The sequence below is a fragment of the Indicator indicator genome, chromosome 27 (genome assembly GCF_027791375.1).
Source record: "Indicator indicator isolate 239-I01 chromosome 27, UM_Iind_1.1, whole genome shotgun sequence".
Classification (NCBI taxonomy): Eukaryota; Metazoa; Chordata; class Aves; order Piciformes; family Indicatoridae; genus Indicator; species Indicator indicator.
The window spans coordinates 2,900,625-2,925,504 of record NC_072036.1 but is presented as its reverse complement, the minus strand read 5'-3'; positions in this window follow the sequence as shown (position 1 = coordinate 2,925,504).

Genomic DNA, 24,880 nt, shown 5'->3' with positions numbered 1-24,880 from the left:
ACCACTTGACTGAGCAGTAGAGCTTATGAAAAATATAACTGCCTGAAACAGCTGTTTTAGAAGTCCCTCAAAAGCCTTTTTGAGAGACTCCTGTGTCTGCTAAACAAGTACAGTTGTCTGTGTGGAAGCAGCTTCCCAGTCTCCAACAGAAAATACGACAGAAGCCACTGCACCACATGCAGGTGAGGAGCTTCTCTTTGTTAATCTGAGGGAACAGAGATTTTGAATATTGCAAAAGGTTGGTGTTTAGATCTGAGCTGTGCTACAGGACCTCAGAGTTGCTGTGAATGATATTTCAGTGTTAAAAATTCAGTAGATTTTGTAAACTCTCTCATCTGCCAACACAGAATTCTCTCGGCTGGAGAAGCCCTCTGAGACCATCCAGTCCAGCCAGCAGCCCAGCACCACCATAGCCACTAAATCATGGCCCCAGGTGCCATGGGCACACCTTGCTGGAACACCTCCAGGGATGGGGACTCCACCACCTCCCTGGGCAGCCTCTTCCAATCCCTGACCACTCTTGGAGCAAGAAAATTGTTCCTCATCTCCACTCATGCTCATGTGTAAATTCCAGTTGCAGCTCCACAGAAACAAAGTGCCTCCATCTGCTGGCATGGGTACACGGTGCCAGTGCTCCAGAACAGCATGCACAGATGAGGTGCAGCTCCTGTGAGACTCCTTCAGGGGAGCTCTGTGAAGAGAACAGGAAGAAGATAAAACTGGAGGATTTGGCACTACATCCACCTTCAGTGTGCTCCCTGCTCCAGGGATGCAGCAATAGCCTGATTTGTTTGTGACAGGTCAGACATCATATCAGAAACTCATGGATTACCAACACTTGGAATGTTCTTCCACCTAGCCCTCTACATTCTAAAAACATTGACACTGAAAAGTGTCTACCATGTTCAGAGGGATAATGCTGTTTGACACAGGAACGACTTTTAGGAATCCTGCATCAAGTTCTGGGGCTCCCAACACAAAAAGGACATGGAACTGTTGGAGCAGATCCAGAGGAGGCCATGAAGATGATCAGAGGCTGGAGAGCCTCCTCTATGGGGACAGGATGGGAAAGTTGGGGCTGTTCAGCCTGGAGAAGAGAAGGCTCCAGGGAGACCTTAGAGCAGCCTTCCAGTACCTGAAGGGGCTCCAGGAGAGCTGGGGAGGGACTTTTGACAAGGGCTGGGAGTGACAGGATGAGGAACAATGGCTTTGAGCTGGGAGAGGGGAGATTGAGACTGGAGATGAGGAAGAAATTCTGGAGAGTGAGGGTGGTGAGACACTGGCACAGGTTGCCCAGGGAGGCTGTGGCTGTCCCTCCCTGGGGCTGTCCAAGGCCAGGCTGGATGAGGCCTTGATCAGCCTGAGCTGGTAGGACGTGTCCCTGCCCATGGCAGAGGGGCTGGAACCGGATGATCTTTAAGGTTCCTTCCAACTCAAATCCGTTCTGGGATTTCAAGAATTAGGTGCTTTCTAATACAAATTGGGAGAGAGAAAATGCTCTGCTGCAGTAACCATGAAGCCAGCAGTCATTCATGAGCAGATAAGATTGCAGCTCCCAAACTGTAAGGTTAGGAGCACCCCCAGACCCCCACATGGCAGAGGAGTCACATACCTCTGCCTGGCATGGACATCTTTCAAGGAGTAACTCCAAAACAAGTGCTCCATGCTTCTGCACCCTGAGCACTGCCAGTGAGGCCAGAGACTGGATGTGGCCTCCAGAGCCTGGGTGTGCAGCATCCTGTGCCCAGCAGCAGGTCTGTGCTATTGCCTCGCACACCAGCTCAGAACCACGTCAGCCCAGGGAGGCTGCAGCCCAGGCTGTTGCCACAGTGTCCTCAGGCTGCTGACTGAGCTGTTCTGGGCTTCAAATCCTCCAGCCAGGAGGACACCATGTGCCCTGCTCTGAAGGTGTGTTAAGAAATGTATTATTTGATTGATAATGGATATGGCAAGTACTAATAAAGATATTAATAACTTTTTATTAATATGAAAAATTGCCAAGAAGGCATTAAGCAGGTTGGCTGTAGGTTAGAACGTGGATTTGCCATGGGAATGTGCACTGGCTAGGCAAATAGGACAACTGTAGGGATTTTATGCAAACTGGTGGGAATATAACATGGGAAGAGAATCCCCAGGAGCAAAATGTTGCTGGACTACAGCTGGGGGAGACTCGGCAAGAACCCTTAAGGTAAAGAGGCAATGAATTAATTACTCACAGCTGATTCCACCCACGTGGGGAGTGCTGCTGCTGTGTATTAGCTGTTGAGGCTTTGGGGACTGGGAAGCTCTCCTAGTGGGACAACATTTGTTGTATTTTCACTGCTAATGCAGGGGATCACTCTGAAACTCTCACCTGATTCACTGATTTTATCCATCCTGCTATGCATGGTTGATAAGGAAAATCCTCATAAACCACAGAACAGTTTAGGTTGGAAGGAACCTTAAAGATCATCCAGTTCTAACACCCAGCCATGGGCACCTCCCACTAGCCCAGGTTGCCCAAGGCTTCATCCAACCTGGCCTTGACCACCTCCAGGGAGGAGGCCTCCACAGCCTCTCTGGGAAATGGAGAGTCTCAGTTCAGCTTGATGCTGCAGATGATCTCTCCCAGCTGTGTTCCTGTTTCTGGTCAGCCCTTGCCATGGGCAGAGTCTGCTCAGACACTGCATTCAGGCCACTGGCCCAGGCTTTAGGAGGAGCTGGACTGCACCTCATGTCCATGTTGTTTCATACAGATAGGCTTACACAGTCTCAGCTGTGTGAAAGCTTCACTGGCCCCAGGACTTGCCCCAGCAGAGAACAGTCTAGAAATGCCAACCTGTTTCCAGTGTGTCACAGCACCACAAGGGCCCTTTCAGAGCCTCTGAAGTCATTGCAACTGCTTCATGTCCTGCAGGGATTGCAGTTGTTCATGGATGTGACCTTCAACTTGTTTGTTCTAGGCAAATAGGACTCAAAGGGAGTCCTCAGCACTCCCTCAGACCTGCTTCTATCGATAGGGAATCAGCAACACTCCAACTCCAGGGCATTTCTGAACGTCCTTTTTCCACCCCATTCTTGTGGGGATGGGATCAAGCATTTTTCTTTCTAAAACTTGAGCTTTGCCACACTCCCTTGTGCACAGTGAATGGTGTGAAAAGGTTTTCTCACCTCAAACCTTTGGATGGTTTGAGCCAGTCACTTGAAATAAGTTACCCAAGTCAGATACTCTTTTTCCTCATGGGAAAAAACAAAACCAACCAAACCCCTAAATCTGAACCTAATAATACCCTGAGAAAGCTGAGGAGGATGAAAAGTGCAGCCTTATGTAAGTGCCAGTCAAATCAAAGATCAGTTCAGTATATTTTTATACCCTTAATGAGCTCATTTTGCAGTGACTTTTCTTATCTGCTGTTCCTGGAGGGCTCTTGGCATTCCTGGCATTTTTTCCCTTTTGCTTTCAGCTACTGCCTGCTCTCCTTTCTGCTTCAATCTTTCATTGAGATGCTAAGCTGAGTAACAGGCATTAATTAGCTGACATCTGTTGCTGAGGAGACATTTTTAGCTAACTAAGAGGAGGCTCCTTTCAAACCCAAACCTGCTCTCAGTGGTAGCTCTGCAGTGGGAGGGGGCAATGGTTGTTATCATCTCTCTCATGTGCTGTCTTGGAAGGAAACTTGCAGTCATGCTATGCTGCCCAGCATAGCTCCAGGTCTGCCAGCCTGCCGTACTAATTAAACCTTTTCCACAATTAGGCACTCAAACTTGGCACTGCCTGGCAAACACTTTGGTTTCCATCCTCTTGGAGTCAATGTTGCATTGTGTGTTGCAGATGGTACCAAGCTGAGTGCTGGTTGGTAGGGCTGAGGGATGGGTGAGGTGCCATAGTTACCTGGACAGGCTGGAGAGCTGGGCTGAAGAGAACCTCATGAGGTTCAAAAAGGCTAGGTGCAAGGTTTTGCTGCTAGGTCAGGGTAACACTCAATACCTATCCAGGCTGGGGGTGATGAAATTGAGAGCAACACTGTAGAGAAGGACTTGGGGGTGCTGGTGGGGGAGAAGCTGGACAGGAGCCAGCAATGGGCACTGGCAGCACAGAAGGCCAAGGGCAGCCTGGGCTGCATCCAAAGCAGTGTGGCCAGAGCTGGAGAGAGGAGATCCTGCCCCTCTGCTCTGCTCTGGGGAGACCTCACCTTCAGGGCTGGGGCCAGATATGAGGCATCCAGCACAGGAGGCACATGGACCTGATGGAGAAGGTCCAGATGAGGCCACAAAGACAATCAGATGGCTGGAGAACCTCCCCTGTGAGGACAGGCTGAAGGAATTGGAGCTGTTTAGCCAGGAGAAGAGTAAAAGATGGAGCACATACAATATCAGTTATGGGAACATGCCCATAAGATTTGGTTCACTGCAGCAGGGTGGAGCCACCACAGCATGTTTCACATGAGCTTCCATTTTAGCCTTTATGATCACTCTCGAATTAAAGACAAATCAAATTGGATAACGTGGCCAAAGGTAGGAGGCAAAGCTGGGTGTAGCAGCTCTGAAAAGGAGCACACAATGTGCTCAGTCAGGATGCAGCTGCACAGTGACAGAGATGAATGAATCAGATGCCAAACTCCAGGGAGTTCTGGACTGTCCCACAGCTTTTTTTTTTTTTCCACTACCTGAAGTGGAACCTTATGCATTTCAGAAGAGTGCCTTTCACATAGTCTTGGTTCAATTTCTGTGGCTTAATATCCTGTGAAACCTCGAAGACCCTGTCGTAAGAACAAGAAGGTAGAATAATGGGGGTTGAGGGGACTGAAAATGAAATTAAATTTGAATTAAGAGAGCAGTAAATTGTTATCTCACTTCAATGAGCACTATCAGGAGAGGAAATGAACTTTTGGGTAGTTGCAGCAGTAATGCTAAGGGAGATCATTTACAACCATCTCTTACTGCAGCTGTTTGGCTTTGGCTTTGCCTATTCCACAGATACTTTCTGATCATAGAATTGTTCAGGTTGGAGAAGCCTCCTGACACCATCCAGTCCAGCCAGCAACCCAACCCCACCATGGCCATCAAACCATGGCCCCAAGTGCCATGGCCACACATTGCTGGAACACCTCCAGGGACAGGGACTCCACCACCTCCCTGGGCAGCCTCTGCCAATCCCTGACCACTCTTGCAGCAAGGATATTTTTCCTCATTTCCAACTTAAACCTCCCCTGGTGCAACTTGAGACAATTTCCTCTCCTTCTATCACCTGAGACTTAGGGAGCAGAGCCCAACCCCCACCTGACTACAACCTCCCTGCATGGAGCTGTAGAGAGCACTGAGCTCTGCCCTCATCCTCCTCTTCTGAAGACTAGGCAACCCCAGCTCCCTCAGCTGCTCCTCCCCAGCCCTGTTCCCCAGACCCTTCCCCAGCTTGGTTGCCCTTCTCTGGCCCTGCTACAGCCTCTCAATGTCCTTCTTGGATTGAGAGGCACAAGACTGAACCCAGCCCTCAAGCTGTGGCCTCCCCAGTGCCCAGCCCAGGAGCACCATCCCTGCCCTGCTCCTGCTGCCCACACCACTGCTGCTCCAGGCCAGGCTGCTGGTGCCCTTCTTGCCCACCTGGGCACTGCTGCCTCATCTCCAGCTGCTGTCCACCAGCACCCCCAGGGCCTTATCTGCTGGGCACTTTCCAGCCACTCTGCCCCCAGCCTGGAGCATCCCTGGGGCTGTTGTGATCCAAGTGCAGGACCCAGCACCTGGCCTTGTTGAACCTCATCCCACTGACCTCAGCCCATGGATCCAGCCTGGCCAGACCCCTCTGCAGAGCCTTCCTGCCCTCCCACCCAATTTAGTGTCATCTGCAGAATTACTGAGGGTGCCCTCAATGCCCTCACCCAAATAAAGACATTAAGGAGAACTGGCCCAGCACTGGGCCTTTGGGGACCAAACACCACTGGAAGATGCTGAGAGACAGGCAACATGAAACTGCTGCTGTGCCTGTGGCTTCTCTCATTCCTGTTACTGTTTCCCTCAAAAAGACATTTCTGTGGAAATTTCAGGATGTATTTTCCCAGCTGTTTATTTTGTCTTGAAGTTCTTGCATTGAAAAGTGCCTGGAGAGTTTCACCCTCCCTAGTTCTGTCTTTATGTCTATACATAGCTTATTATTGCTCTTCATAGATATTATTAGATCCCCAAAATGTGGGGCTGAACCAAAGATTATTTGTTTATCTATTTATGCATTTATTTAGCTATCTACCTGTCTGTCTGTACATCTATTTATCTATCTATGTTGTCTACCTGTCTGGCTGTCTATCTATCTATCTATCTATCTATCTATCTATCTATCTATCTATCTATCTATCTATCTATCTATCTGTATCTATCTCTATTTATCTATCTCTATCTATCTCTCATCTATCTCTCTCTTTGTCTGTCTATCCTATCTGTCTCTCTCTCTCTCCCTCTCTCCCTCTCCCTCTCTCTCTGTATCTATTTTAATGGCCTGCCTTTACTTTAGTCCAATTTAATTTACAACAACCACACAGAAATATTTGACTTTGAATAAAAGTCAAGGCTGGGCCCCACCCTTCCTCCCACATCCCAGCCCAGCAGCCCAGGGACGGCCCAGAACACTAACACAGCATTTGTGCAGCGTGGTCAGCAGGTTTCAGTTCTGCTAGATGAAAGGCAAATCTGATCTCACAAGCCCCTAAGTGAATCAGTTCTGCTGTGTTCAAAGCTCAGAGCTCTGCATGCAGGTGCTGAAGCAGATCTCAGTGCTGTGATTCCAGGCAGAGGCATATTTCAGGCAGTCACTGCTGCTCTGGTTTGCTTGGTGACAGACACTGGCATGTGCCCTGCCAGAAGTTTTGACTCTGTTGCCTTCTTTGAGATAGCAATCAATGTACTCTGGCACTGGGCAGATGGTGCTGAGCTCTGGAATCCACAATGGCAGAAATTTGGTAGAGTTATTTTCCTGCACCACAATCAAGTTAGCACTTACTTGGCAGGTCCCTCTTGGCTAGATGCCAACCCTATCCTGGGCTGCACCAAAAGCAGCATGGTCAGCAGGTCAGGGGAGAGCATTCTGCCACTGTACAGGCCATGAAAATGACCAGAGGGGTGGAGAACCTCCCCTGTGGGGACAGGCTGGGAGAGTTGGGACTGTTCAGCCTGGAGGAGAGACAGCTCCAGGGAGACCTTAGAGCAGCCTTCCTGAAGTGGCTCCAGGAAAGCCAGGGAAGGACTTTTTCATAAGGGCCTGTGGAGATAGAACAAAGGGCAGTGGTTTGCAACTAGAGCAGGGTAGATTGAAGTGGAATCTTAGGAAGAGATTCTTTACTATGAGAGTGGTGAGACCCTGGAAGCAGTTGCCCAGATAAGCTGTGGGGATGCCTCATCCTGGAGGTGTTTCAGACCAGTCTGAACAAGGCTTTGAGCCAACCTGGTCTAGTGGGAGGGGGTGGGAATTGGATGATCTTTGAGGTCTCTTCCAGGTCCATCCATTCTATGACCTCTGCATCTGCAGTACACCACGCAGAACATTTGCTCTAGCCCCTGCTTGTCCTCTCATCCCTATCCCTACACAACAGCCATGGAAAGGTGACTCTCCCAAACATCTTTTGGAGTGTAGTTTCCAACTGCTATTGCTGCTTTCTTGATGGCTCACCCCTCTTCCATTAGCACTCTCTGAGGAGGTGGCTACAGTGCTATTTACTCCTCCAGACGTTTTTCTTTTTAATTTGGTTTCACTGATAGCCACAGAATGAAAAGGTTTTGAATGTGAAGATGTGATTGGAATTTAGATGCTGAATCAGATTTTAGGTGTCCTTGAAGGTGGGAATGAGTATGTGCTTGGGTGCCAGAGTGGGCAGGAGTCCCCTGAAGAGAGAAGTGGAGAGCTGGCCACAGCCAAATTTCTTCCAGCCCTGTCTCTGAGTCTCTTGGTGACACTGCCAACACCTCTCTGCTAAAGGGCATGCAGAGTGCCATATAAATATGCAGCACATCTTTCACCTCATGGGAGGCCTGGACATTTAGTGATCTGCAGTGCTGACATTTCTTTTTCTTTCTTGTGATGAGGTCAAGGCAGAATTGCCACCCACTCTGAGCCATAACCTGGCAAACCTCAGAGTCATGAGACAAAACTGAACAGCAGGACTTAATCTCCCAGAGAGAAAGAAGAGGGTTTGTTGGCAGAGTGTCTGGTGCTGGGGCTCTTCAAATCTGTTGATCAGGTGAAAATATTGTCCACACTTCATCTTCCCTTAAAAAGCAGCCACTGAAGGGCTTAATGCTGCTGTACTGAAGAAGGTACTTAACTGCTGCAAGGGGCAGGGTTCTGCTTGCTGCTGCTCTGGTAGAGCTTCTAGAGGCAGCTGGTTCTGCAAGCTCTGGTTCTTCACCCCTGCAAGCACATTGACAGTCCAAGAGTTGAAAAACCCTGAGACTCCCTCCTGTCTGTGAGTGGTGTGACTGCACAGGGCTGGCACACACACCTGGCATCCACATCCCAATGGAGACCAGGGACAAGTGGCATCCCTCAGGGGTGGGTACTGCACCCATCTCTGTGGGTGACATGGGCAGTGGGATGGAGGCAGCCTCAGCAGGTCTGCAGGTGACACCAAGCTGTGTGGTGTGGTTGACAAACTGGAGGGAAGGGATCCATCCAGAGGGCCCTGGGCAGGATGTAGAGCTGGGCCCAAGCCAACCTCATGAAGTTCAACAAGGCCAAGTGCAAGGTCCTGCAGCTGGGTTGGGACAATCCCAGGCACAAATCCAGGCTGGGTGAGGAGTGGCTCAGGAGAAGCCCTGCAGAGAAGGCCTTGGGGGTGTCAGTTGGTGACAAACTTCCCAGGAGCCAGCAATGGTCCCTGGCAGCCCAGCAGGCAGCTGTGTGCTGAGCTGCATCCAGAGCAGGGAGAGCAGCAGGACCAGGGGCAATGGTTTGAAATGAGAGCAGAGCAGATTGAGATTGGATGTGAGGAACAAGTTCTGTACCAGGAGGCTGCTGGAACAATGCCACAGGTTGCCAGGGAGGTGATTGAGGCTCCATCCCTGGAAATATTGAAGGTGAGGCTGGACAGGGCTCTGGGCAACCTGATCTGGTTGGGGACATCCCTGCTGACTGCAAGGGGTTGGACTGGATGCCCTTTGGAAGTCACTTCCAGGCCAAACCATTCTGTGATTCTATGATAGATAAAGCCTTGATGAAAAGTCCTTACAGAACAGCTGGGTTTGTAGGGAATTACACCCCCCATAAAACCTCTTTAAAAAGAGGGTCAGACACTGCTAGAGTCAACACATTTGGGAGTGGTTCTGACAGAACTCTCACCTCCTTAGGACATGATTGGTTGTGTTCAAATCATGTTCTTAAAGTCTTTGACATAAAAGATATGTGTGTGGGTGGAAAGTTGCATGGCAGAAAAGCCCCTGGGGTGCTGGTTGGATAGCAGCTGAACATGAACCAGCAAGCCAACACCATCCAGGCCTGGATCAACAATAGTGTGGCCAGCAGGAGCAGGGAACTCAGCACACCCCTGTACTGGGCACTGGGGAGGCTGCACCTCCACTAGTGGGTTCAGGTATGGGTCCCTCACACCAAGAAGGACATTGAGAGGCTAGAGCAGGGCCAGAGAAGGGCAATGAAGCTGGGGAAGGGTCTGGAGAACAGGGTTGGGGAGGAGCAGCTGAGGGAGCTGGGGTTGGTTAGTGTGGAGAAGAGGAGGCTGAGGGAGACCTCATTGCCCTCTACAGCTCCCTGAGAGGAGGTTGCAGTGAGGTGGGGGTTGGGCTCTGCTCCCTAGTCTCAGGTGATAGAAGGAGAGGAAATGGCCTGAAATTGTGCCAGGGGAGGGTTAGGTTGGAGATGAGAAAAAATGTCTTTGCTGCCAGAATGGTCAGGAATTGGCACAGGCTGCCCAGGGAGGTGGTGGAGTCCCCATCCCTGGAGGTGTTGCAGCAAGATGTGGCCATGGCACTTGGGGACGTGGTTCAGTGGCCATGGTGGGGTTGGGCTGATGGTTGGTCTGGATGGTGTCAGAAGGCTTTTCCAACCAAACAATTCCATGATTCTATGATCAGCACACATCATGAAGTGGCATCCAAGAAGACATCTTGTGTGGGTGCTCACTGCTGAAACGATCTGGATACAGAGCTCAGGGGAAGGCAAACATCCATCTTCACTGGAAATTCACTAAATCTGTGCTGTCTGCTCCCAGCATTCCTTTCCTAACAGTCAGTTTTCCTCATCTCTTAGAACAGGGATAAAATTCCCCATGCATTCCCTGCCACTCTGGGAAGCAGGCACTTTGCCTTACCAGGTTGGCAAAAAGTATAACCCTTGAGAGCTCTGACAGAGCTGCAGCCAAGCAGGATGTTAAAAGGGAAGCTGTTTTGTATGGAGGCTGCCCCTCAGCTGATGAAAATTCATAGCTGATGCCATATACATGCCAGCTGAAAGTGAAAGAGCAGTCACTGAATCAGCAAGGCTGGGAAGTTGCCACCTTCATCCCACAGTGGTGAGGACCCATGTACAAAACAGATCCAAGGTCCCTTCCTCTCATTCAGCACTAGACAATGTGGCAAGTGATGGCCAGAGTAGCTCCCTGAAGCTGAGTTCTCCCCTAGTGAGGTTTATTTTACCTTCTACTTCATTCTTAGCTGTTTGGAGGGGAAGTAAATGATTCTTCTGTCTGGCAAGCCATTTAGGCAGCCACATCATATCCATTGCCCATCCAGTCTTTTCTCTCAAGGTCACTTTGCTCATTGACTTCTGAGGGCAGAGCCTCTCTCTCACCATGTGTTTGCACCCAGCCTAGCAGTGCAGGCTTCGGGTTGGACCTGGCCCTCCAAGTGCCACCCCCCTCTAAACAGCCATTCTCAGGGAACCAAAAACCAGATGTGAAAAGTCAGAGGGGATGAAAAGCACACAGGGCCTCATTCTGCACAGTCCTGAACACATTGCTTTGTTTTGCTCTACAAGGCCAAGTCACACAGGGTGCCCTCCAAAGAAGAGTAAGAGTGCCAGCATGAAGGAGCTACCTGGGCAGACATGTAGGGCCTGGGCTACTCTTCCTTTACTGACTCCTACATCACCAAGCAAGCATCTCTGCCTGCCAGATAGAAATAGGCACTGGTGCCTTATCACCTTCTTGCTCACTGGGAAAGAATGTGGACCTGCTCAGGAATGAGACACCAAGGATAGCTGCTCAACAGCAACAACTTTTGTCACCAAAGCCTCTCCCCTAGGCTCAGAGGCTGACATTCCTGGGCAGTGAATTTCTTGTCCTGGTAAAGGACATGATGCTTTGTATACAAAAGTATTAGGAGGAGATGAAGTCACTGCTAAAAATGTGCTGAAATGAGGCCTTTCCCTTTTGCAAGCCTTTAAAGGAGCTTTCCAGGCTTACAAGAGCTGTGCAGTCATGCTGCTGACAGGCAGCCAAGTTCACATCAGGATCACTCCAAGGGCACCTTCAAAGCCAGCGCAGGACAGCCCTCCCACATCAGCTGCAAGGTGTGCTGGACATCACACTGCCCACAGGGATCTCAGCAGCCAGAGCCCAGAAATCATGGCCTGCCTTTGCTCTTGGATCTCAAGATGAATCTTGAAATAGCTGTAAGTCAGGACTCCAGGAGCCATGGAGGTGGTTAGAGAAAGAGAAGCTGTTAAGACAAGGCATTGGATGGAGATCAACCAGACACAGGCCAAGATCAACAAAGGTAGTCAGGTTCCTACCCTCCATCAGTTTCATGAGGAGCATTTCTGCCTACACAGCAGCTGCAGTCTCAGATTCTTTTGTAGATTTGGGCCCTTCCTTTTATTGCCAGGCTTGTGAAGCTGACAGGAGAGGTCATGGTTCACAACTTGCAGCAGGTGGAGAGCACCTGTCTCACAAGTGCACCTGCACAGCCTGCATGGTCTGACAGGGAAGACAAGAGTCCAGTGTGGGGCTCCCCAGAGCAGGGGAGACAGAGACCTGCTGGAGAGAGTCCAAGGGAGAGCCACAAGGATGATGTGGGGACTTGAGCATCTCCCCTGTGAAGAGAGCCTGAGAGCCCTGGGGCTGTTTAGTCTGGAAAGAGAAGGCTGAGAGGGGATCTGATCAATGTCTATCAATAGCTGAGGGGTGGGTGTCAAGGGGAGGGGGCCAGGCTCTTTTGGGTGGTGCACAGGAATAGGACAAAGAACAATGGAGACAAACTGGAACAGAGAAGGTTTCAGCTCAACATGAGGAGAAACTACTTTGGTGTGAGGGTGCTGGAGCACTGGAACAGGCTGCCCAGAGAGGTTGTGGAGTCTTCTTCTCTGGAGACTTTCCAGCCCCACCTGGATGTGTTCCTGTGCAGACTGCCCTGGGTGACTCTGCTCTGGCAGGGGGGTTGGACTGGATGATCTCTGGAGGTCCCTTCCAACCTCTAATGTACTCTGATACTGTGATATCCCCAGGCAGAAACATTTCAGCCAAATGATTGAACCTGTGTGTTAGGAAGCACTTCATACCTCAGCAGGTACTTCTGACACAGAAAGAGTTCCTCCTGCCAGCTCAACAGCCACAAACAGCAGACGGGGCAGGGATTGTGACTTTGGTTAGGGGAGGACAAATTAACTGAATATTAGCTCTTGGGAAACACCAATCCTTTCATTTCTCCATTCCTCAGAGGCCCCAGGTAGAAGTTCCATCCATAGATCTGTAGAATGTAAGAATTTAGGATACAATAAAAATAAGTCAAACAAACAAACAATAAAAAACAACAATTATATATAAATTAAAATGTGGGGAAGAGCTGACCTTTGAAGGACGAAACATGAATCTTTAGAATCTAAGAATTTAGGATGTAATGAAAATAAAACAGGGAAGGGAAGGGAAGGGAAGGGAAGGGAAGGGAAGGGAAGGGAAGGGAAGGGAAGGGAAGGGAAGGGAAGGGAAGGGAAGGGAAGGGAAGGGAAGGGAAGGGAAGGGAAGGGAAGGGAAGGGGAGGGGAGGGGAGGGGAGGAAAGGAAAGGAAAGGAAAGGAAAGGAAAGGAAAGGAAAGGAAAGGAAAGGAAAGGAAAGGAAAGGAAAGGAAAGGAAAGGAAAGGAAAGGAAAGGAAAGGAAAGGAAAGGAAAGGAAAGGAAAGGAAAGGAAAGGAAAGGAAAGGAAAGGAAAGGAAAGGAAAGGAAAGGAAAGGAAAGGAAAGGAAAGGAAAGGAAAGGAAAGGAAAGGAAAGGAAAGGAAAGGAAAGGAAAGGAAAGGAAAGGAAAGGAAAGGAAAGGAAAGGAAAGAAAAACCAATTTATTATATCTAAATAAAAATGTGGGGAGGATTTGACCATGAAAGGAGTAAAGATGAATCTTTAGAATCTTATCATTTAGGATATATTGAAAAATAAAATGAGGGATGAACCCAAAGTGAACTATTGTATATAAAGGAAAACATGGGGAGGATTTGACCTTAAAAGGAGTAGAGATCCCTAAAACACAAAGATCACTGAGCATCCTTTCCAGCAGTGCAGTTTGGTTCTGCAGGAGAATTAAAGCCAATGCTTACCAATTCCTTATTTCAGGCTTTAGGAATGTGTTACCTAAGTCGTGCCTGCAGCCAAAAGACAAAGTTATTTTTAGAGCCATTTTTCTCAGCTTGCTTTGGCAAGGTAAACACCACAGCATTTGCAAGCCTTGCATCCCCTGAGAGCATAAACTCTGAGAACATACAGGTCAGGCCCTGGCTTCAGGGGAGCTTGGCAGACACCTAGCCAGCAGAGGAAGCTTTCCAAAAGGAAATAGTCTGCAGAAATTCACTTGCCAGGAGTGGAGCATCCAGGTCTTGCCATTGACCAGAGCTCTCCAAAACAGACCTTTAGGATGGCATGTTCCAGGCTGCTCCCTGAGATTCAGTGCTTCCTGAACAATCCATTCCCTTCAGATGCTACCCAAAAGGGATGTTTCTTCCATTAATACCTCAGAACTCTTGCTGGATCTCAACAGTAACTGCAAGAGACTGCTCAGGTTTTGAATTTCAGATTGCAGTGAGGTGGGGTTGGTCTCTTCACCCATGCAGCAAGGGTCAGGACAAGAGGAAATGGCCTCAAGGAGAGGTTCAGGTTGGGTATTTGGAACAATCTCTTCCCAGCAAGGGTTCTCAGGCACTGTCCCAGGCTGCCCAGGGAGGTGCTGCAGTCCCCATCCCTGGAGGGGTTTCACAGCTGCATGGATGTGGTGCTGAGGGACGTGGGGCAGTGGCAGTGGCTCAGCAGCAGGGGAGGGGCTGTGAGCTCTGGGGGAGTGCTTGGACTGGATGATCTCAAAGCTCTCTTCCAGTCTCTACAGTTCTATGGTTCTATGAAATTCAGCACAACCCCAGAGGAAAGTTCACTTAACACAAGTGAGAAGGGATCCCCCAGTCATGGATGACTGTTCCATATGCAAAGAGGAACTGTTCTTCCCCACACACCTGAAGGAACTTCTATCAGATGTCTGTACTTCTGGCACAGTGCATGAGGATTAGGGGCACCCACTGGCACTGCATGCTGCTTTCTGCTAGCAAGTTAAAAACCGCTTAGGTGTTCAGAGGCTGAAAGAGACAAAGCAGCTTAGTGTTAGTGTAACAGGCTGCAGCCCTTTGTTTGCCAGAAGCAGAATTCTCATCCTGATTTTACCAATCACTGTGGTACAATGAGAAAAAAAAATGGGGTTTGATTTTTTATTCTTTTTTTAACATCAGCAGAGACCTTTTCTAAAATAAACCTAACTGCAGACAGGAATCTGGGCCAGGTGCATCAGAATTGCACAAGCAGACTGACTTACATCAAGCTCAGAGAGCTGCTCCCCAAATGTATCCACACCCTTTGTGCTTCCAAGTGCTGCACTTTGATCTCCCTTTCAATTCAAACCACAGCCAGGGTCCAATTTCCCTTTCTTCACATTTTTAAATTCTCAAAAGCAACTCAGCAAGTTCTCATCCTCCCCTGCACCTGGGGAGGATAAGGGCCAAAAAGGCAGCAGAACTAGTAAAAAGGAGCAGGGATGTTACTGGGTTGCGGACTAACTTGGAGAGGGTAGAAAAGAGCTGACCCACTCCAGTAGGTGCTGGCACTCCAGCTCCCACTAACTTCCACACAGTCAGGCTGCTGAGCACAGGATGAGCCCTCTCTGAGGGCACAGCATGCTGACAGGGACATGCTGCCTGGTGCTTTCTGAGGGCTGCCAGAATACTCTGTTATACATCTGGATGTCCCCGCATACAGCTGTTCTTGCTAACTGGTACAGGGACCCTCTGCTCAGCCCTGCCCTTTCTGAGTTCTTCAGCTTGCTATGCAACTCAGACAAGTGTGTGGACACAGTTCAGAAGACAGACTCACATCCCACAGAATCACAGCATACATCCAGCTGGACGAGACCTCCAAGAGCAGCCAGGATGCCTTTGGCTTTCTTGGCCCCCTGGGCACTGCTGGCTCATGGTCAGTGACTGCCAACCAACACCCCCAGAGCCCTCTCTGAGCTGCAGCTTTCCAACCACACATCCCCAGGTCTGGAGCTCCCCATGGGGTTGTTGTGCCCCAGGTGCAGGACCTGGCACTTGGTCTTGCTGAACTTCACCCAATGAGCCTTGGCCCACGGCTCTCACCTGTCCAGACCCTGCTGTGAAGCTTCCCTGCCCTCTAGCAGTTGGACACAGCCACCCAGCTTGGTGCCATCTGCAAACTCACTGAGGCTGCCTCAATGCTCTCACCCAGATCATTGATAAAGGCATTGAAGAGGCCAGGCCCCAGCTCTGAGCCCTGGGGACACCACTGGTGACTGGGCCCCAGCCAGGTCCAGCTCCATTCCCAACCACTCTCTGGGCCTGGCCATCAGCCAGCTTTCCAGTGACTGTTGGAACTGTTGCTTTGTTGGATTTTGTTTGTTGTGTGGTTTGGGCTGGTTTTAGTGTGGGGGGGTTTGTTTGTTTGTTTGTTTTTCCAGTCTAAGAATTTTTATGTTTTAAACACACTTTAATGCTCCTAGCCCTGCCCATGAACCTCCCTTATTCTGCAGCTCCAGAGTTGAGTCAATGCAGGACGGCTGCTTTCCAGCTTTGGCATCCTGTGCTTTTACAAGGACAGCTCAGAGTATCTCAAGCTCTCTTCCATTTATCCCACTATGCACATTAGGTCTCTTCCCTGGAGGTGTTCAAGGCCAGGCTGGATGAGGCCTTGAGCAACCTGGGCTGGTGGGAGGTGGCAGTGGATTGGATGTGGATGATCCTCAAGGTCCCTTCCAACCCAACCCATTCTGTGATTCTATGCAGACATGAGTGTCCTGTGTTTGAGTCAAAATGTGACACAAAATGTTGGCTTCATGCCCAGCAAGCAGCCCTCTTCATCAGAGACAATCTGCTGTACAGCAGCTGACCTGACTCCCCCTTAGTGTTCTGAAGTATTCCAGAGTCAGGCCAGAGAGAGCTTTGGATTCTGTACCATAGGCAGGGTACACTGCTGGCAGAAGGCTCATCATATTCCTCTTGTTCCTACACTGGTCCCCACTCCCTGGCACTGCCTACACCTCCCTGTGCAATCCCATTCAGCAAGCTGTGTCATAAATCCAGTTGGTTTCCTTGCCCCAGACTCATCACACATCTGCTCAGACTTTGCAGCACTGCTTTCCTTTTCCAGCCCAAGGTGATTCACAGTCATGTTACAAACAAGCCCCAACCACAGCATAGTTTTCTCGTACAGCACAGTCAGATGGTTCCTTTCCCTGCTTTCCTTTGCCCATCACTGTACCTAGGGAGGGCAATCCTGCCCTTTCCTTCACTGTGCTGGGCTATAAAGGCTAGTCCTTCCCAGCCTCTGCTTTGGAAGACAGGGCTGTCATCCCCTGGCCAGTTCAATCATCTTCTCTGCACACATTCTGTTTAAATTCACCTTGCTGGAGAAAATGTGCCAGGGGTAAAATCCCCACTGATGCCTCAGACTCATCTCCAGGCTGCACTAAAAACATCATGGATTGATAGAATGATTTGAGTTAGAAGGGGCCTAAAGGTCATAGAATCAGAGAACGGGATCTTAAAGATCATCTGCTCCCAAACCTAACTCCCACCAGCACAGCTTGCTCAAGGCTTCATCCAGTCTGGCCTTGAGCACCTCCAGGGAGGAGGCAGCCACAGCCTCCCTGGGCAGCCTGTGCCAGTGTCTCACCACCCTCACTGCCAAGAATTTCTTCCTAATACTAAATCTATCTCCTTTCAGTTTAAAACTCTGGGATGATGTGTGCCTTGTTCAGGACTGCTGCTGTCTGTGTTTCACAGTCATCATGTACTTGACTGCTGCAGCATGCACTCCATCCTGACTTCCAACAGAGGCACTCCTATTTTCCAGTGGAAAATCTTGACACTTGCTTCTAGGTGTGTGACTTCTGCACTTCAGTGGTTCTGATGAAAATCAGAGATCTGAATCTCCTAACAGAGCAGAACCTGTGCAGCTGCTGTGATTCTCACTCTCTGGGAATGGTTTATCTCTTCCCTTTTTGTGGAGGAAGAGAATGACCTAACTAGAGCTACAAAGCATTGTGTATTTGCATGACCTCAGCCTGGTCTTGTCTCTTTGGAAAGCACCCTACACTTGACATGCATTCCAAGGACACCCTCTTTGTAAATGGTTTTTATTCCTTCTTCCCAGGGCTTATTTCAAGCCATTAGTTCCTAAAGAGGGTCACAACCTTACTTTTATGCACAAGCTTGGCAGTATAATTGGAAGTGGGGTCATGACCCCAGGAGTGGGTCTTGACAGACAGATGTTGTGAGATTCAAACCCCAGCCCAGCCTCTTTTAACACCGCTGAAGTCTCTAGCAATGTGAAACACACCAGGAATGCAACAAGAGAAGATGAATCTCTGTGCACCATCACTTGAGCAATTCTGATAAACTCTGCAGCTCTCAGCCTGAGCAGCAGCCATGGTGCTTGCATTGAGACATTAACATCTTTATTGGTAACATGGAGAGTGGAAAGGAGGAACCCTCACCATGTTTGTAGGTGACACCCAGCTGTGTGGTGCAACTGACACACTGGAGGGAAGGATCCATCCAGAGGGACCTGGGCAGGCTGCAGAGCTGGGCCCAAGTCAGCCTCAACAAGGCCAAGTGCAGGATCCTGCAGCTGGGTCAGGGCAATCCCAAGCACAAATCCAGGCTGCGTGAGGAGTGGATTGAGAGCAGCCCTCCTGAGAAGGACTTGGAGCACTGGTTGATAAGGTGCTTGACAGGAGCCAGCAATGGGCACTGGCAGCCCAAAACACACTGCCTATGTCCTGGGCTGTACCAAGAGCAGCATGGCCAGCAGGTCAAGGGAGGGGATTCTGCCCCTCTGCTCTGCTCAGACCCCACCTGCAGCACTGCCTCCAGTTCTGGGGCCCCCAGCAGAAGGACCTGGAGCTGCTGGAGAGGGTCCAGAGGAGGTCACCAAGATGATCAGAGGGCTGGAGAACCACCCCTGTGGGGACAGGCTGAGGGAGTTGGGGCTGTGCAGCCTGGAGAGGAGAAGGCTCCAGGGATACCTCAGAGCAGCCTTCCAGTACCTGAAGGGGCTCCAGGAGAGCTGGGGAGGAGCTTTTTTATAAGGGCCTGGGGAGATAGAACAAGGGTCAGTGGTTTGAAACCAGAGCAGGGTAGATTTAGGTTGGATATTAGGAAGAAGTTGTTTACAGTGAGGGTGGTAAGACACTGAAATGAGTTGCCCAGATAAATGATGGATGTCTCATCCCTGGTGGTGTTTCAGACCAGTCTGGATGAGGCTTTGAGCCAGCCTGGTGTAGTGGGAGGTGTCCCAGCTCTGGACACAAGAAGGACATGGACCTGCTGGAGAGGGTCCAGAGGGGGAGCTACAAAGATGATCAGAGGGCTGGGCACTTCTTCTGGGGCAGGCTGAGGCACTTTGGAAGAGAAAGCTCTGGGGAGACCTTAAAGAGGCCTGTTGGTACCCTTCAGGTCCTTCAGGAAAGCTGGAGAGGGACTTTTTGTAAGGGCCTCTGATGATAGGACAAGGGACAGTGGTTTGAAACTGCAGCAGGGTAGACTTAGGAGGGACATTAGGAAGAAGTTCTTTACTAGGAGGGTGGTGAGACACTGGAACAAGTTGCCCAGAGGAGCTGTGGATGCTGCATTCCTGGACCAGGCTGGATGAGGTCTTGAGCAACCTGGTCTGGTGGAAGGTGCTCCTGGCCATGGCAGGGGGTTGGAACTAAATGATCTTGAAGGTCCCTTGGAGCTTGAAGCCATTCTCTGAAGACAGGACTCTGCTGTGCTTGCCCTTGTGCAGTACAATTTGCTGTGTCTCCATGCAGGGTGTTTTTAAGCAAATAATACAGCACAGCTCTTAGCAATAGACAGCACTGCATGAAGGCTGTGCAGTTTATTCCAGGCTTTCCCACTTCAGCTGTGAAATTAGTCTGACAGGCTCATAAAATCTTCCCAGGCCTCTATAGGGATCATATACACAATTCCTCTCAGATAGACTGTACCCAGCTGTTCCTGTGAGCTGAGACAGTTTGGTTTAGGTACAGAGCAGCTCATGTTCAGATAGTGCTCTGGAAGGAGTTCAAGGGCAAGCAGTCCTTTTGCATGGGAAAGGGCCAGGAGCAGCCCAGATGCAGGGTGAGCCCTGTTGTCACAGGCATTGTTATATAGTGCCAGAGCCTTGGACACTCATGCTGTGAGGAAATGCCTTCTCCTGTTGGCATGTGAGCCAGAGAGGCAATCTGTGCCAGAGCACCCTGCTCCCACAGCTGTCTGCAGTCACCCTTCCCACTCAGCCACCTGAGCCTGCCCCTCAGGGCAGTCGAGCCATGACACCACCTTCCTCTCACTTCAGGATGTGCTTGGGAGGAAAGAGGACATAGATGCAGATGGCTGGAGTGCAACCCCTGGGACAAAAGGGCTGTGCCTGTGCCACTGAGTGCTCCCCAGGGCTCACTGCTGGGGCCAGCTCTCTTTAACAGCTTCATCACAGCTGGGGAGGAGGGCATTGAGTGCACCCTCAGTCAGTCTGCAGGTGACACTAAGCTGGGAGGGAGTGTGGATCTGCTCAGAGGTAGGAAGGCTCTACAGACAGACCTGTACAGGCCAAGTATTGGGTCAAGGCCAATGGGAGGAGGTTCAACAAGGCCAAGTCCTGGGTCCTGCACTTGGCTCACAGCAACCCCATGAATGTTCCAGGCTTGGGGCAGAGTGTCTGGAAACTGCCCAGCAGAGAAAGACCTGGGGGTGCTGGGTGACAGCAGCTGAAGATGATGCAGAGTGTGCCCAGGTGGGCAAGAAGGGCACCAGCAGCCTGGCCTGGATCAGGGAAGAGATGGTCCTCTCTACTGGGCACTGGTGAGGCCACACCTTGAGTGCTGGGTTCAGTTTTGTGCCTCTCACTCCAAGGACATTGAGAGGCTGGAGCAGGTCCAGAGAAGGGCAACACTACTAGGGAAGGGTCTGGAGAACAGGGCTAAGGAGGGGAAGCTGAGGGAGCTGGGGTTGGTTAGTGTGGAGAAGAGGAGGCTGAGAAGAGACCTCATTGCTCTCTAGAGCTCCTGAGAGGAGGCTGCAGAGAGGTGGGAGTTGGGCTCTTCTCCCTAGCACCAAGTGATAGCCTGAAATTGTGCCAGGGGAGGTTTGGGTTGGAGATTAGAAGAAACTTAATCACTGGAAGGGTTCTCAAACACTGGGACAGGCTCCCCAGGGAGGTGGTGGAATGCCCATCCCTGGGGGAGTTTAAAAGATGCAGAGATGTTGTGCTGAGGGACATGGTTTAGCCCCAGCCTTGGTAGAGTTAGAGAATGATCTTAAAGGTCTGTTACAACCAAAAGGATTCTATGATTGTAACAGTCCCAAGCAGAATATTAAAGGTTCCTTTCCCTTCAGTAAAGCTATTTGTGATGTAAGGTGTTGCTTCTAGAAAGACAGCAAAGAAGCTTCCTGAAATATTCTAAGCAAGAAGCAAGGTTGTGAACAGCTTTTAATGGGCCTGAAGAAGGCAGAAGTGTTCTTTTTGTTGTGTATCTGCTCATCTGTCCTGTCTCCTCTAGAGCATGGAGACAGAGCTGGCAGTGATGCCTGGGGAAGGATGTGCCAGCCAAGAGCATAAAGTCTTGCTGGTGGTGGATTGCCTCTGACAAAGGACACCCACAGTACAGCCTCAGCTGTTTTCTCTTCTGTCTGGCAAAGGCAATAGCTATCAAGGTCTGCTAGTCCCAGCCAGAAGTCTTCCAGCCTGGTGGTTCCATGATATATGGTGAGAAAGTCAGCACCCCCTTGACTAAAGGAGTCTCTGTGTGTCAATACCTCCCTTCATGCTATCGTTTATTGCATTCCTTTCCTGGGGAAGAGCAGCTGACACCAAGTGGATTTTTCTCTTTGCCATGATGATACCATTCTGGTGGGCACTTGTTCTCCTTGGGAACAGTTGATAGCTTGTCTTTCTTTGGATGGATGCTGTATTCTCCACTTTTAATTTAGGCCTCTGATTTGCCTCCACAGAGCCCCTGCATTTAAAGTAGTCCTGCCACAGTTTAGTGAGCCTCAGTCTCACAGAATGGTAGGGGTTGGAGGGCACCTCTGGAGATCAAGTCCAACTGCTGTGCAAGAGCAGGATCACCTAGAGCAGGTTACACAGGAACATATCCAGGCAGGTCTGGAATCTCTCCAGAGATGGAGTCTCCACCTCCTCTCTGGGCAGCCTGCTCCAGTGCTCCACCACCCTTAAACTAAAGAAGTTCCTCCTCACGTTTAGATGGAACACCTTATGTCCAAATGTGTGCCAATCACCTCTTGTGCTGTCACTGGGCACTGCTGAAATCACTCTGCACCCATATGGTCTGGTGTCCATAGCTGTATGTGTGACCACAGGGGAAGCTCAAACCCTGTGACAAAGAAAGCACAAACTGGAACTGGCTGCCCAGAGACTCAGCGTGCCTGGAGGTGTTCAAGAAACCTGTGGCCATGGCACTCTGGGATGTGGTTTGATGGCCATGGGGGTGTTGGGTTGACTGTTGGACTGGATGATCTCAGAGAGCTTTTCAACCCAAACATTTCCATGATTCTGTTATTTGAGAAGACCTGGATCACCATGCAGTGCCTATAGCAACTGAGTCATATGTGACAACAGCTCTCACCAGTGCACCCTCATGTTCTGTTTGCCTTCTTATGAAGAACAGGATTGGAATTCAGGCTATGGAAAGCAGAAATTCTTTTAAGTTCTCACCGCATCCTGTCTGTCCACTCAGTATTTATGTCATGATTAAGCTTCCTAGAAACCTCTTGCAAGGATCATCTTTTAGAGTCAGACCCATACATCTAGCCAGTACCCTCAGGGCTCAATGAAAAAAAAATCACAAAATCACAGAATCACAGGGTTGTTTGGGTTGGAAAAGCCCTCTAAGCCCATTCAGTCCAGCCATCAACCCAACACCACCATGGCCACTAAACCATCACCCCTTTCCCACTTGCAGTTTGTCAGCATCACCCTGGGGCTGAGGCCAAGTGCCCTCCCAGCTGTGCCAGGGCAACTCTTTTCCTCTGTGAGCTCTGCACTGAAGCAGCAAGGGTGTGTTTCCTGAAGCAGTTTCTTCCCTGGGTCAGAGGATGGCTTGCTCCAGATAGCTGTGCAGGTTCTAATGGGAGGCAACCACTCCTCTGAGCCATGGGAAAGGCAGGGGACATGAGATATTGTCTGGCAACTTTACCCTTTCACCCTGTCTCGACAGCAGCAGGCCTAAGCCCCATCAGGAGGTGCACACCAGGCTCAGTCTGCTTTGTCATCATCCTCTCTCAACTTTCTTCTTGCAAAAACTCAAGCAGTTTTTGTGTTGGAACTCACAAAGCAACTGAGAAGTCAGTTACCTTCCTAAAGCCCAGGGTTAGACACAGAGCTACAAAACTCTTCCTTGGCCACACCATCACAGCTTCTATAGGGCTGTGAAAAATAATCCCAGTAGATACAGGATATCTCTAGGGGAAAACAGTGACTGTGAGGCTCAAAAGGACATTGACTGCAACATCATGAGGAAAAATATACTTCAACATTGTGCTCCAGGCAGGAAAAGGGAAGAAGTTTTGGCCTGAGCTGCTGCTGAAAGTTGCCCTGTTCATGCTCCTGTTAAGTACATAACTGTGTGCATATAAGCCTTCCTATGAGAAAAAAACCTCAGTCTGGTAATGACAAAGGGGCAGTTTTTTATTCTGTGCTGGATTAAAACATTTTGCATTAGCCAGATCAAAGTAAACATTTCCGTAACTACTGACAAATGACTTCCTTCAGCTGGACAGAAAGAATGAAAATGAAAACAAAACAGGAAAAAAAAGAAAAAGGAAGAGCAAAAGCCACAGAGACAATTAAAAGTAGAAGGGGAGCAGAAGGTAGCCAAGAGAGGGCAGAGATTTTATCAGATGGGTATGCAGAGGAGCTGGCCAGCAGAGCAGCGTGCCAGGGGCTGGAGAACGAACACTTGATCTGGGAAGGCTCTGCTTGGCTTTGCTGCACTCACTCAGGCACCTAAGAGGAGAAAAGACACAGTGTGCAAGGGCCACTCCATTTTACCAGCACTTGACACAAAGCATTAATCATTTTCCCTCACTAGCAACTTGCCAAGAATTGTTCTGTGTCCTGGGAGTGGATTCAGTGAGCGCTGCACCTACCCAGCAGAGGCTGAAAGCTGGCCCAAGGGCTCACTTGGAAGTCATTTAGCTTTGCTGTCACCATGCATTCACTGCCACAGGGCTGCACACCTTCAGTCCCTCAAAGAGGTCACAAACACCTCCATATGGTCCAGTGTCCTGCCTTCAGCAGGCTGCATTCACAATTGCTCTGGGGAAAGGTGGAAGCCTCCCAGACAAATGCCTCCAGCTCTGGTGGGGGCACATGCCGTCCTGGTTCCAGTAGAGATCAGCCTCTGCCCTGGAGCATGAGCTCTGATCCCCTGACTCCAGAACACAGAACTTCTGATGCTACTAGGGAGCCTTCAGGCTGTTAGATATTTTCCTGAAGTGCAGCTACCATGTCTAGCTGGATGACCCCTCTAGAACAGGCCATGTGCCAATCACCAACCATTAATACCATCACATTAGAGGGGTTCATAGCCAAATGTCCATTTGCAGGAAGCCAAAGCCCACCCAATTTTTGCTTCCATCAGAAAATGATAAAAAGAAAAGGTCAGGTTTGGTTCAGGACTAAGAGGACAACTTTTGTTACAAGAAAGGTCTCTTCCTCCATGCCCTGTGAGCAGCTGTGCACACACATCTCCCTGGGAGCCCAAACCTTCACTGCAGCAGGGACATCCTCCAGGGAAGCCTGCTCCTGCCAGCAGAGCAAAGTGGGTCAGCAGCCTGACCGCCACCATTTCATCCAGGGGCTTATTCTCAGGCTTGTGGAGGTCCTGCTTGGACAGAACACAGCCCTGTGGAGTAAACATGGTCTGGAGACTCTCAGATCTGAGCTGTTCTGGGAGGAAAAGAAAAAGAAAGGAAGACAAAGCAAGGCAGTCAGCTGTTGGCTAAGCCTGTCAGCCCTCAGAGCCAAACTGGCAGGCAGAGTGTATGCCTGTAGGTAACTCACCTTTGGTCAGCTGCTGCACCTGCACCACAGCCACAGCTCACACCAGACACTGGGGGAAAGATTGCTGTTTGCTCTAGCTTCATGTCCTGCAGTGACAAGTTCACAGAGTGAGACTGGAGATGAGGAAGAAAGAAACATGATGGGGAGACGTTGGAACAGGTTGCCCAGGGAGGCTATGGGTGTTCCCTGCCTGGGCTGGTGGGAGGTGTCCCTGCCCATGGCAGGGGATTGGAACTGGATGATCTTTAATGCCCTTTCCAACCCAAACCATTCTATGAGACAAAATGCTCTTCTTCAGGTCCTTTGATACCCACAGATCTGCTGGAAGAAGTGCCTGCCTTCCACCTGACCAGATGTGACCTG